Genomic DNA, 12,860 nt, shown 5'->3' on the forward strand with positions numbered 1-12,860 from the left:
CATCTGAATTTTATCAGCTTAGCCTGGTGTTTCTTCTGAGTTAGTCATACAGCTGTGAAGTTGAGCAGTTTACATGGCACGTAGATGGCAGAGGCTGTTCAAAAGTAGTAAAAACAAAAATTAAATTATTTCAGTTAGAGGGTCACAGTAATAATGTAGGTACAGGTAAATAGTAAGAGAAAAAATGGTAAAAATTACATTTCTAATTTGAGCCCTGTTTCAGATACATGAGAAGTAATAACAACAACAACATAATTAGATCTGACTAAAATTCTGCAAATTAATTCCATACATTATAAGGTCTACAAAAAAGTAGCAATAATCTCTGATCATTAATGTTCAAATTTACCTTGATTATTCAAATAGCACAGCAGGTAGGGCCTTGCACGTTGCCAACTGGGTTTGATTCCTCTGCCCCTCTTAGAGAGTCCAGCAAGCTACCGAGAGTATCCCACCCACATGGCAAAGCCTGGCAAGCTCCCCATGGCGTATTGGATATGCCAAAAACAGTAACAACAAGTCTCACAATGGAGATGTTACTGGTGCCTGCTTGAGCAAATCAATGAACAATGGGGCAATGTGCTACCATCAGTGCTACATAAAAATAAAATGTTGTCTATTATATAAAACATGCATGGATATCTACACATATGCTTCATGTAAATATATGCGGCTATATGTTAGTGCATATGTATTTTCTGTAAAATATGTATATATGATGGTAGTAAAAGTCAATGTATACATGGGTATATAGATATATGTAAGCAAATACTGAGTATATACAAAACATAATATAGATTTTAAATACATAGATTATATATTTGTATTAAAATAATATATATAATACATGAAAATTTTTCAGCAATGTTTAAAGTCATACACTGTGTAATCACAAAATAAAATGGGGGGTGCCCTCTCTCTACACTTGCGTTTGGTGGTCAGGCCATTTTCCCACCTTGGATGGCTGAAAGCGGTGGATGAAAGAAGAATAAAATGGGAGCCAGGCTGGTTGGTGATCAGTTGCCATTTATTCTTTCTCCGCCTCCTTCCAGTCTCACTCACTGCCCGTATCCTCCTCCTCAGCCCTCTCCCCGAGCCTAGTTATACCTCCTCTCGAGGTTGGGGGCAGCAGTTACACACAGGTGAGGCGGCACAATCAACGCATGTAAAGGCCCTTCCTTCTGGGAGGAAGCTCTTCTAAAGATCTCCTGCAGCAGGAGACCTGCTCAAGGGCCAAATACCGTCTAGGGGTGTGTTTCTCCTTTCCTTAGTCCAACAACCATTTCAGCATTCATCTTAATTCTACTTCTTAATATTAGTCATTAAGTATGGACACAGCAAGAGATACATTAAGCTTATAGGATGGTTCTCCTGGGGACATCTCACTATAGATCCAGACTACAGTGCTCAGGACAGATTAGTCTTTTCTAACCCAAGCAGGGTCCTAATCCAGTTGTTACTCTTTGGATCAAGACAAAATTTGTCCATGATCGTGCCCTTAACTTAGAGTTTAGTATTATGGCTCTTGGACTGGCCGTTTCAATGTCAGGGCAGCTCACAACTTGCTCTGGGTCCATCCAGTCCCTCGTAGGGAACCTGCTATTGGATTGCTAAAAACTAAGGGCAACTGCAGCTTAAGTTAAGAAAACAGATGTCCAGGAGTGAATATTATTCAGATTTAATAAACTTATAAATTATAAAATTATAAAAGCATAGCGTTAGCTGTCTACTGTCTATACAAAAAGGACATTGCTCTAAAGTAAACTAGGCAATTGGACATAAGGGAAGGGGAAAAGCAATATTTCACTTACAAATACAAATCCAGAGATTTCTGAGGAATTTGACTCTTCAAGTCACAGGTACTGCTTAGGGGAAATGAGTGATTAACAGGTAGAGAAAGCAGAGCACAGAGAAGTTAATGGGCGTGCTTCGGGAGCACTGTGATGGGTGTTACTAGTGAACCTAAGCTCCTCGTGGTACAGGAGAAATCACAAACCAATGTTGTCCTACAATACACTATTCTATTGAATAAGTCATAAAATTTCAGAAAATAGCTTCTGACTTATGTCAGGGACTATGAAGCTAGTATTCATATTTGATTTCTTTTTTGCTTAACTAGCAGATGGCATTGAGAAAAGAAAATGTGCTGCCAACAGTTTTTTTCCATTTACAGATTTATAATGTCCCTTTACCCCTTATAATAATCCACAAAATTGTTAAAACCAAATCTGAAAAAAGAATCTCTATTATCCTAATGTCAAACCAAAATTTAATCTCTGTCCTTATAGCAATGAAGTTTTCAGTTTTCTTCCTCAAAAAAAAAAAGGGGGGCAGAATTAGTGCTTTTATCCTAGAAGTCCAAAATTCACCTGATCAACACAGTTAATGTTGATTCCTCTCTTGAACTTCATTTTGGACCAGTAAAACCTTTGATCTTCAGATGTCAGTCTTTAAAGCTCATGACTTTAAGCTTTAAAGTGACTCTATCTTATTACCTGAGTAGGGCCCTAAAGTTTGAGAATTCTACTTGAGTAACAATCTTCAGTTGAGTTAGAGTCCTCTTTTTACCCTAAATCTCTACCATCCTGAATTCTTTAATTCTCTAAGTGCCTCATCTTGACCCCTTTTTAACTTCTACTTTTAGCTTAGTAACTTCTTGCCACTTAGGCCTCTCTCTGTCTCTCTGTCTCTGTCTCTCTCTTTCTGTGTGTGTGTGTATGTGTGTGTGTATGTGTGTGTGTCTGTCTGTCTGTCTGTCTGTATTTGAGTCACACCCAGCTGTGCTACTCAGGGCTAACTTCTGGCTCTGTGCTCAGGGATCACTCAATGACAGGTTCAGGGAACTATATGGGGTGCTGAGAATTGAACTTGAGTCAACCGCATGCAAGGCAAGCACCTAACCTGTTGAACTCTCGGATCTCAGCCTTCCTTCTCTTTAAATCGCCATACATGTTGTTTAATATGTTAGATGGGGAACCAGAGAGAAGAGAGATAGTGCAGTGGGTAAGATGCTTGCCTTCATACAACCAAAACTCAAAACCCAGTTTCAACCCCGGCACCATATATGGTCCCCTGAGCACCACCGGAGTCACAAGTAAGCCCTGAGTACATCTGGCTATGACCTCGAAACAAAAAAACAATTGTGGGGCCATACTCGGCATTGCTCAGAGACTCTTCCCAAGTCTGAGCTCTAGGGTTGCTCCTGATAGTCACCATATATGGTGCCCGGGTGGAACTGAGGCCTCTGGCATGCAAGGCATGTGCTCCAACCTGTTGATCCTAATCCTTTAGCCACATCCTTTGTTGCGCTTATGATCCTGCCAAATTTGGATAGAAAACTTTGTCCTTGTAGGGTGTGTGTCATTTACCTTACCTTGACAACTAGTTCTCTGGAAAATCCTGTCAGCAATGAGCAGTGGGAAGCCCCATCTATGCCTCCTGTCTGATTGGAGGGATGGCTGGACGTGTTGAGCGTCTGTATTCACTGGGTTTTTCAGAATGAACTTTCCACCCTTTGACAGAACCTTCTAAAGACATGTGTTCATCCCTGAACATCTCACTGATCAATCGCCAAGAGAAACAGACTTTTTCTTGCCCTGGATAAAGAGCAAGATGGGTGATTCATCTGTCACTATTAGTAAATGGGTTTGAACATTAGGGAACACATAAAGAAAAGTATTAGGATGAATCAGTTACCAGGGTTAAATATATATATATATACATATATATATGTATATGTATACATACATACATATATATGCACAGCAGAGCTTGGCAAGCTCCCGTGGCATATTCGATATGCCAAATACAGTAACAATAACAGGTCCAAATACAGTAACAACAACAAGTCCAAATACAGTAACGATAACAGGTCTCATTCCCATGACCCTGAAAGAGCTTTCAATATGGCACTGTTTGGAAGGATGAGTAAGGAGAGGCTGCTAAAATCTCAGGACTGGGATGAATGGAGACGTTACTGGCACCTGCTTGAGCAAATCGATAAACAATGGGATGACAGTGATACAGTGATACAGTGGTATGTATACATTTCATGATTGCAACCTATTAATTATGTGGTAATAAGAAACTAGAGAGAAAATAAAGTCAACAAAAATTAGTAATATTAGAAAGTATTGAGTCACCACAGTTAGATTCCCATCTTATATGGAGAAATTCAAAAGAAATGTAAGGAATCAATGGCACAAACCGTAAATTCTATCTTGGAAGAAGTTAGTTACCAAGATTGGTAACTTGGATGAATTCATTAAAATTTACAGAGTTTCATATTTCTTCTTTTAGATACTGCTGCTAAGGACTTTCAAAACCAGTAGTAGGGACTGGTAGCAAGCCTTTCATTTGGCAAGAATAATTTTTTAAATTCCTCCTTTAAGGGACTGGAGAAACGATATATAGTTGGTGGGACGCGTGCCTTGAATGGGGCTGACCTAGGTCCATCTGTGGCATGCCTTGAGTCTAGAGCTAGAAGCATGCCCCGAGAATATCTGCATGTTCCCCAAACCTCCCCCAAATAAAATTACTTCTTTGAATTTGAACACCTTTCATACTAAATACAATTTCGTATTCACTGTTAAGTTGATCCATCCCCTTAAGTCAGGTGTTTTGAAAAAAAAATCCTGTAGTTCTTTGGTATCTGGCTTCTAAAGCATTTGAGGGGCCTTGTTCAGTAAAACTCTCCAGAACGCAGATATAAGAATTTAATTATATCCACCTTGGATTCTGTGTTGCAGAGCGCATTGGGAGTATTTAAGAGCTTTGGTAGCTGGAGGGCTCCAGAGGTTCTAGAGGGAAGGAACAAGGCTGATCATTGCAGACTGGCGGGATACCAGGTCCCTTGGAGCCTGACTGTGTTCCACAGCAGACTCACAGGTACTCATGCATTGTTCTTCACAAGATCTCTGTATTTCAGTAGGGATCCCAAGAGAGAAATATTAAGGACTTGGATAAGATCAACACACAAGAAATTAGCCTAAGTGGCCTATGACTTTATATCTGGAACCCAAATTCAACTCCCATGGTCAAAAATTGGAACTCTGATATTTGATAGTGTGAAAGTGCCCTGGAAATGCGTAGGACATGAGCACTAAACTTAGTATGCTGGGGAGGACTGGTAAGAAAAAAACGTTAAGACCTTCTTGTAAAAGAAAGAAAAGTTAATTTTCTAGCAGTATAGTTTCTGGGTTAAAGGGCTCATATGTCTACAATTTTGACAGATCCTCCACCGCATTATACAAACATGCATTCCCATCATTGCATAAGAATGAATTTTCCAAACTCCTATCAACATGCCCTGCTATCAGCCTTTGTCAAGTCACTGAAAAATTATTTGTTAAATTTTAAAATTGCATTTCTTTTGCTTCTTACAAATTTAAAAGATTTCCTTAAATTGCATTAAAACATCCACATAATTGTTATAATGCATATTTCAGTAATTATAACATATATTAAATCATTGATTTATAGGTCATTTGTGTTTCTATCTCTTTTTTTTTTTCTTTTTTGGGTCACACCTGGCGATGCACAGGGGTTACTCCTGGCTCATGCACTCAGGAATAACTCCTGGCGGTGTTCGGAGGACCATATGGGATGCTGGGAATTGAACCCGGATTGGCCGAGTGCAAGGCAAACGCCCTACCTGCTGTGCTATGGCTCCAGCCCCTCTATCTCTTTCTTTAATTTAAGACTCTATCCCTCTATTGGTGACGTGTGCTTTAAGGAGTGGGGAGGGACAGTTCACTGGGTGGGAGCTCACACTTTGCACACAGGATTTCAAGTTTCTATCTCTGACACCATGTGGTCCACTGCACACTGACCTGGGAAGAGGCCTTGAACAGCATCAGGTAGAACATAAAAAACAGGACAAAATAAAACATGAAAGTTTCTCTACCATTTTGCATTCCAAATAAAAATATGAAGTGTTCTTGGGATCACTGTATCACTGTGGTCCTGTTGCTCATCAATTTGCTCGAGTGCATGCCAGTAATGTTTCCATTCATCCCTGTCATGTTCAGGGTCAGGGGAATGATGCCCATTATTGTTACTGTTTTTGGCATATTGAATATGCCACGGGTAGCTTGCAGGCTCTGCTGTGCATTCTTGGTATAGTTCTCAAAAATATATTTATAGTTAATGAAACTTTAGCAAACTTTAGAGAGTCTCTTGCCCCCGGGTCTGGCTGTCTTCCCCGGGGCCCCTCGGAGGGGGTGGGCTTCAGTTTCCCTCCCTGCCCTGAGCAGAGTCCCAGAAACCAAAGAACTCTGGAACTCAGCCACAGCCATACTCAAGGCTCCTCTCCACAAGCTTGGATGAGCCTCACGCATGAAGGAACCGGCAGAGGAACCCAGGTGTGCGGGACCCAGGCTGAGATCTCCAATGCTGCTTGGATTAGGACTGGGCCTCTTCTACCCAGATTCTTCATTTTCCAGTAGCTAGGCAGTCACACCCAGAAACTGACCCTGGTGCGGTGTAATCCCATTAATGGCCAACATCCAGAGACTATAAAAACAAAGCTCTCAGACATCTTATAGCCCTGTTCTCCCTCTGGGAGAACCTGGCAGGCTACCGAGAGTTTCCTGCCCACATGGGAGAGCCTCACAAACTCCCGGTGGCATATTCATATGCCAAAACCAGTAACAATGATGGGTCTCATTCCCCTGACCCTGAAAGAGCCTGCAATGCGGCACCATTGGAAAGAACGAGTAAAGAGAGGCTTCTAAAATCTCAGGGCTAGGATGAATGGAGACGTTACTAAGACCACTCAAGAAATTCAACAATCAACGGGATGATGATGATGATGATGGAACTTTAGCATCTGACTAAAAGAATATGTTATATTTTTCCTGTGTTCTGTGAAATCCAAGTCTGACTTTTTGGTTTTGTGGAATCTTCTCTCTGCTTGCTAACATTTTTGTGCTATGTACACTATATTACTCTATTAATTGGGGGCAATTAATTTTTTCCAACATTACCAAAACAGATCATTTCCTTTGTTTAGAGATAATTTTTAAGTTAATCAACATTCTAATAAAGTGCTTCATCAACTACTAATAGAAGTTATTTTGCTTGTATGATGGTTAGGTAAGCCAACAACTTCACATGTACTAAGAAGTACATGTGAAGTACATGTACTTCAAGTACTAAGAAGTACAAAGGGTGCTTGAGTTACTTGAGCTCTAAGTAGTAGATTTCAAAGGGCCTGATTGTCCCCAAATGAGTCTCTGTTGCATTGTTTCTCTTGAAGTGAACACGCATTCATTTTTAAAATTTAAAAATATACAATATCAGGGCTGGTGCGATAGCACAGCGGGTAGGGCGTTTGCCTTGCACGCGGCCGACCGGGTTCGATTCCCAGCATCCCATATGGTTCCCTGAGCACCGCCAGGGGTAATTCCTGAGTGCAGAGCCAGAAGTAACCTCTGAGCGTCGCCGGGTGTGACCCAAAAAGAAAAAAAAATACAATATCTAGTTCAGTGGATAATATACTTAAAATGCCTCAAAACAATGTTGCCACTAGGAAGTCTGTACTAAAACAAATTTATAAATGTTTATTTAAATGTGGAGAAACTGAAACATACATAGATGGCTTGGTCAGAATGTAAAATATATTTTCTTTGGGGTATCACTTGTATCACTTCTTGTCCTGCTTTCATAGGGCCCAGGTCTCTGAGGCATATGTTAGTGTAGGAAGAACAGTGGGGTTGAAAAGATGTGCCTGAAGCCGAAGTTTCTTTGTCCTCTTAACCACTTCTTCGACGCTCTTGAGGGCGGAAGGCGTTCCATGCTGCTCTCTTCCTCCTGCACAGTTCTGGCGCCAAGTCATTCCTCATGTTGAGTTCTCGACCCAGGTACATATAGCTGCTGCATTCAGAGATGTTTGTTCCATTGAGAATAAATGGAACGTCAGGGACTAGTTTGTTTTTCATGAACCTTGTCTTGGTGAGATTCAGCTGTAGTCTGACTTTTCCACACTCGCGGTCGAAGTCGGCCAGTATTTGTGCCCTTGGCTAATGTTTGGTGTTATTAGAATGATGTCATCAGTGAAGTGGAGGTGGTGTAGCTGCCGACAGTCTATCTTCACTCTTTTTCCAGTCATCTCATGATGTTTGTGAGGGTGGCACTGAAGAGTTTCAGTGAAATGGTATCACCCTACCAAACCCATCTTTTTTTTTGCTTTATTTTATTATTATTTTTTTAAACTTTTTATTAAATCACCATGTGGAAAGTTACAAAGTTCTCAGGTTTATGTCTCAGTTACACAATATTCAAACACCCATCCCTTCACCAGTGCCCATATTCCACCACCAAAAACCCCAGTTTACCCCCCGCCCCCACCCCCTACTGTATAACTAATGAATTTCACTTCATTTTTTATTTACCTTGATTACATTCCATAATTCAACACAAAACTCACTATAGTTGTTGGAGTTTCCACCCAAGAGAGACAGACCTACTACCAAGGAAGCATTTGATAATTAGTTTTCCATTGCTGGAAATGAAGAGATATGTAGCCCCACTGCTACAAGTACATAACTCTCTTTTTCTTTTTTCTTTTTCCTTTCCCCCCCTTTTTTCCCCCCCCTCATCCCCCTTCCCACGCCTCATAGTATGGTGTATGCCACGCCGCGTTGGCCAGCGTAGGGCTTTTGCTTAGTTCACAGTCCAGAGAGGTGGCTGCTACATTAATAACCTTCAATATTTCAGCAAAAACTTACTGTTATTATTTGGAGTTTCCCCCCCAAGTCAGACCTGTTCAAAAGGAACCGTTTCACATTGCTGACAATTATAAATGTAACTTTTATAATTTATAAATGTTTACTTAAATGTAAACCGCGTCCGCACGGTTTTGGATTTCTGTATAAAGTCCAGGGAAAATTCTGCCAGAAATTACATAGCCCAGCTCACAGTCCCAGTGCATTGCTGTAAGAAGTCTCTGGAATCAAAGTGTTTAGGCGCAGAGGGTCCGCTTCACGCTCAGCGGCTCCGGATTTATCTGGGCCGAGGGCGTGCCGGTTACGTCCCCTTCCCATGAGTTCCTGGGAGCCCCAAAAGTAAAAACTGAATACCTCTGGGTTTGGAGTCATAGAAGATGGCGCCTGCCATGCAGTTGCTGCCAACCCGCCGTTTTCCGTGCAGGAAGACAGGGTGGGGAGGAAAAAAATCCACGCCCTGGCAGCACAGAGTTGTAGCCCAGTTCACAGTCCCAGTGCATTGCTATTAGATGCTGCGCTGGATGCCCAAATGTGTTAGGTCTCTGGAATCAAAGTCTTTAGGCGCAGAGGGTTCCAAACCCGTCTTTTTATGTCGATGATTACTTCTTTGTAGAATGGTAAGATCCTGGTGGTGAATCCGTAATACAGCTTGTGGAGGATCCTGATGTATTGAGTTTGAATGCCCTGTTTTCTCCTCCACTACCCAGCCACAACCACGCTCTAGGCTGTTTTCCAGACCTGGAGCAAAACGGCAGCATGACACATCATAAGACACTTAATACCTATTTTCCATAATTACCGCACCATCACAAAATCCCGTTGATCATCGAGTGGCTCGAGTGGTCACAGTAACCTCTACATTCATCCTATCCCTGAGACTTTAGAAGCCTCTCTCTTCTCGGCCTTCCCAAGGATGCCACATTGGAGGCTCTTTCAGGGTCAGGGGAATGAGATTCAGCTGGTTACTGGCTTTAGCATATGAATACACCATGGGAAGCTTGCAAGGCTGTCCCATGTGGGCAGGAAGCTCTCAGTAGCTTGCGAATTTCTCCCAGAGGGAGAAGTAGGTTATAAGATATCGCTTCTGGGAGCTTGCTTTTAAGCCTCTGGATGTTGGCCGTAGATGGGATTACACACACCTGGGTTCCTCTGCTGGTACCTTGATGCATGAGGCTTGTCCGAACGTGTGGAGAGGGGCCTCCAGCATGGCTGGGGCTATGTTCCGGTGGTCTTTGGCTGCTGGGAGCTCTGCTCGGGGAGGGGAGGGAAGCTGGTGCCCATCCCCTCTGAGGGACCCCGGGGAAGACAGCCAGGTGTGCAGGCAAGAGACTCTCTGCCGCACCATATTTGATGCAGTTCAAACAGAGTGTGAACCATGTAAGGGTGGACCTGTAAGGGAACACCTGTAAGGGTGATTAGAGGCCGCCCTAAAAGCCTCCGTTTCTCTCAGAGAGCCCGGCAAGCTACCGAGAATACCTTACCTGCACAGCAGAGCCTGGCAAGCTACCCGTGGCATATTCGATATGCCAAAACCATAAGAACAATGGGCCTCATTCGCCTGACACTGAAAGAGCCCCCAATACGGCAGCGTTAAGAAGGATGAGCAAGGAGAGGTTGATAAAATCTCAGAGACGAACTAGACTATCAAAACCAAGAAGAACTAAAATGACTGTCTGTACTTTCAATGCACGTATGCTGGCATCGGAAGCATCCATTGAGAACTTGATGGTGCAAGCGCAGAAGATCAAGTACGACATCATTGGTCTGACCGAAATGAGAAAGCATCGATCACATCACACCATTTTCGACACTGGAGAAGAACTCTTCCTCGGAACATGCGAATAGAAGCGTCAGTGGCATCAGTGTCCTTGTAAACACGAACTTGGCCATGAGTGTTGATTCATTCGAATGCCTAACAACCTGAATCAGACAGTTACACTTGAATAGATGTGGCTCACTGCCGGCAGTTTCTATCTTCATCGTCTATGCACCAACATCCAATTACAATGAAGAGGAAATTGAGAAGTTCTACATGGAGCTGGAGAAGTTCTATAAAGAAGACCACACCTTCTACAAGATCATTGTCAATGATTTTAATGCCAAGATTAGACCGAGAAGATCACCCGAAGAACTCCACATTGGGACCCATGGCCTAGAATGGAACGAACAGGGTGAGAGACTGAGTTCATCATGTCAACCAAGAACATCCATGGTAACTCACAGTTCCAGAAGGCCAAATCTAAACGTTGGACATGGGAGTCTCCACGTGGACAGTTCCACAACAAAATTGACCACATCCTATTCAAGTTTTGCCTGACTGATGTCGCTGTTGTCCCAAAATTCCAAATGCGATCTGACCACCGTCTCCTTCGTGCAAAATTCTACTTCACAGAGCTGGGAGAAAGAACTGCAAAGTTTAAGTTTAAGAAGAGAACTCCCAGAATGACCACCAACTGGGAGCTCTTTGGCACTATTGCAGCAATGTGCGAAGATGATGTCGTTGACAACATTGACAAGGAATACGATCGACTGGTTCAGCACCTCCATGACTGGGCAAGGAATGTTGAGATTGGGAAAGCCACAAACAGATGCCTGTCTTCGAAAACTCTCGACCTCATTCACCAACGTGGTTTGGCATGAGCCTCAGGCAATTACAAGCTAATGTCTGAGCTCACAGAGCTATGCAGAGAAGTGATAAAGGAAGACCTCAAAGAGAGAAGAGCAGCGGTATTGGTCGATGTGGCCAGAAGATGGGAAAAGTATTCACAACGCTCTCCTGTCCTTTGCTAACTACAAGTCCAAGATGACTCCCCTCTGACGTACTGATGAATCTATCACATCTTCCAGAAGAGCAATGGAGAGGATTTTTCACGACTTCTACTTGGATCTCTTTGATAGCCACGTCCACCTGCCCACATACCAATTCTGCAGGATGATATGTCATTCCCAACGTCCTCCCTTCTGAAATCCGACATGCCATTTCATTGATAAAGATGTGTTCAGCACCAGTCCAGACAAGGTCAGACCTGAACACCTGAAGAATCTGCCGCCAGTACTCGTCAATACACTGGCTTGGCTCTTCACATGCTGCTTGTCCAAATGCAAGGTTCTGTCCCAATGGAAAACCAGCAGGACCGCTCTGTTGTATAAGAAAGGAGATATCCACGACATCGGCAACTATTGCCCGTTCTGCCTGTTGTCTGTCGTCTACAAGTTGTTCACTAGAGTCATCCTGAATAGAATAGGCAGAACACTGGACAAAGGACAACCATGTGAACAAACCGGGTTCCGAAAAGAATTCAGCATGATCAACCATATCCACATGGTGACCAAGCTCATTGAGGTTTCACAAGAGTTCAAGATGCTGCTCTGTCTAACATTCATCGATTTAAAGAAGGCCTTTGATTCTGTTGAATCTGAAGCAGTCATCAAAGCCCTAGCCAAATAGGGCATTCTTTGGTGTATTAACAACATTTTTGTTGATGTTTTGGGGTCACACCTAGCTTTGCTTATTCCTGGCTCTGTGCTCAGGGGTAACTCCTGGTCATACTGGATACTGGGGACGATTATGTGGTGCCTGGGATTGAACCAGAGTCAGCTGCGTGCAAGGGAAGTAAACTAAGTGCCTTATCTATTGCACTATACCTCTGACCATGATATGTCCACTTGGGAAAATAGACCAGTGTTCCTCCAATGATTAAAGATAGAATTACCACAAGACCGAGAAATTCCATTTCAGGTATGTATGTATACAACAGATTTGAAAATATGTCCAGACAAAAACACTTACACAGGTGTTTATAGGAATTTTCTGTAATAACCCAAAAGTAGAATAATACAAAACGTTCACCAATAGACCAAGCAGCATGACACAATAGTTAATTTTCATTTGTCTCTTGGCCATCCCTAACAATGCTGAGGACGTACTCATGGCTCTGTGCTCAGGGATAACTCCTGGTGGGGTCGAGGGACCGTATAGGGCGCTGGAGACTGAAACTAGGTCAAGAGTGTGCAAGGCCAGCACCCTACCCACTGACCTCTACAGCCCCTACAACACAACACTACACTTGGTTTTTGTTTATTTTAGACTACATCTGGAGGTACCCAGGGGCTATACTTGGCTCTGTGCTCAGG

Source organism: Sorex araneus, chromosome 6 (genome assembly GCF_027595985.1).
Source record: "Sorex araneus isolate mSorAra2 chromosome 6, mSorAra2.pri, whole genome shotgun sequence".
Taxonomy (NCBI): Eukaryota; Metazoa; Chordata; class Mammalia; order Eulipotyphla; family Soricidae; genus Sorex; species Sorex araneus.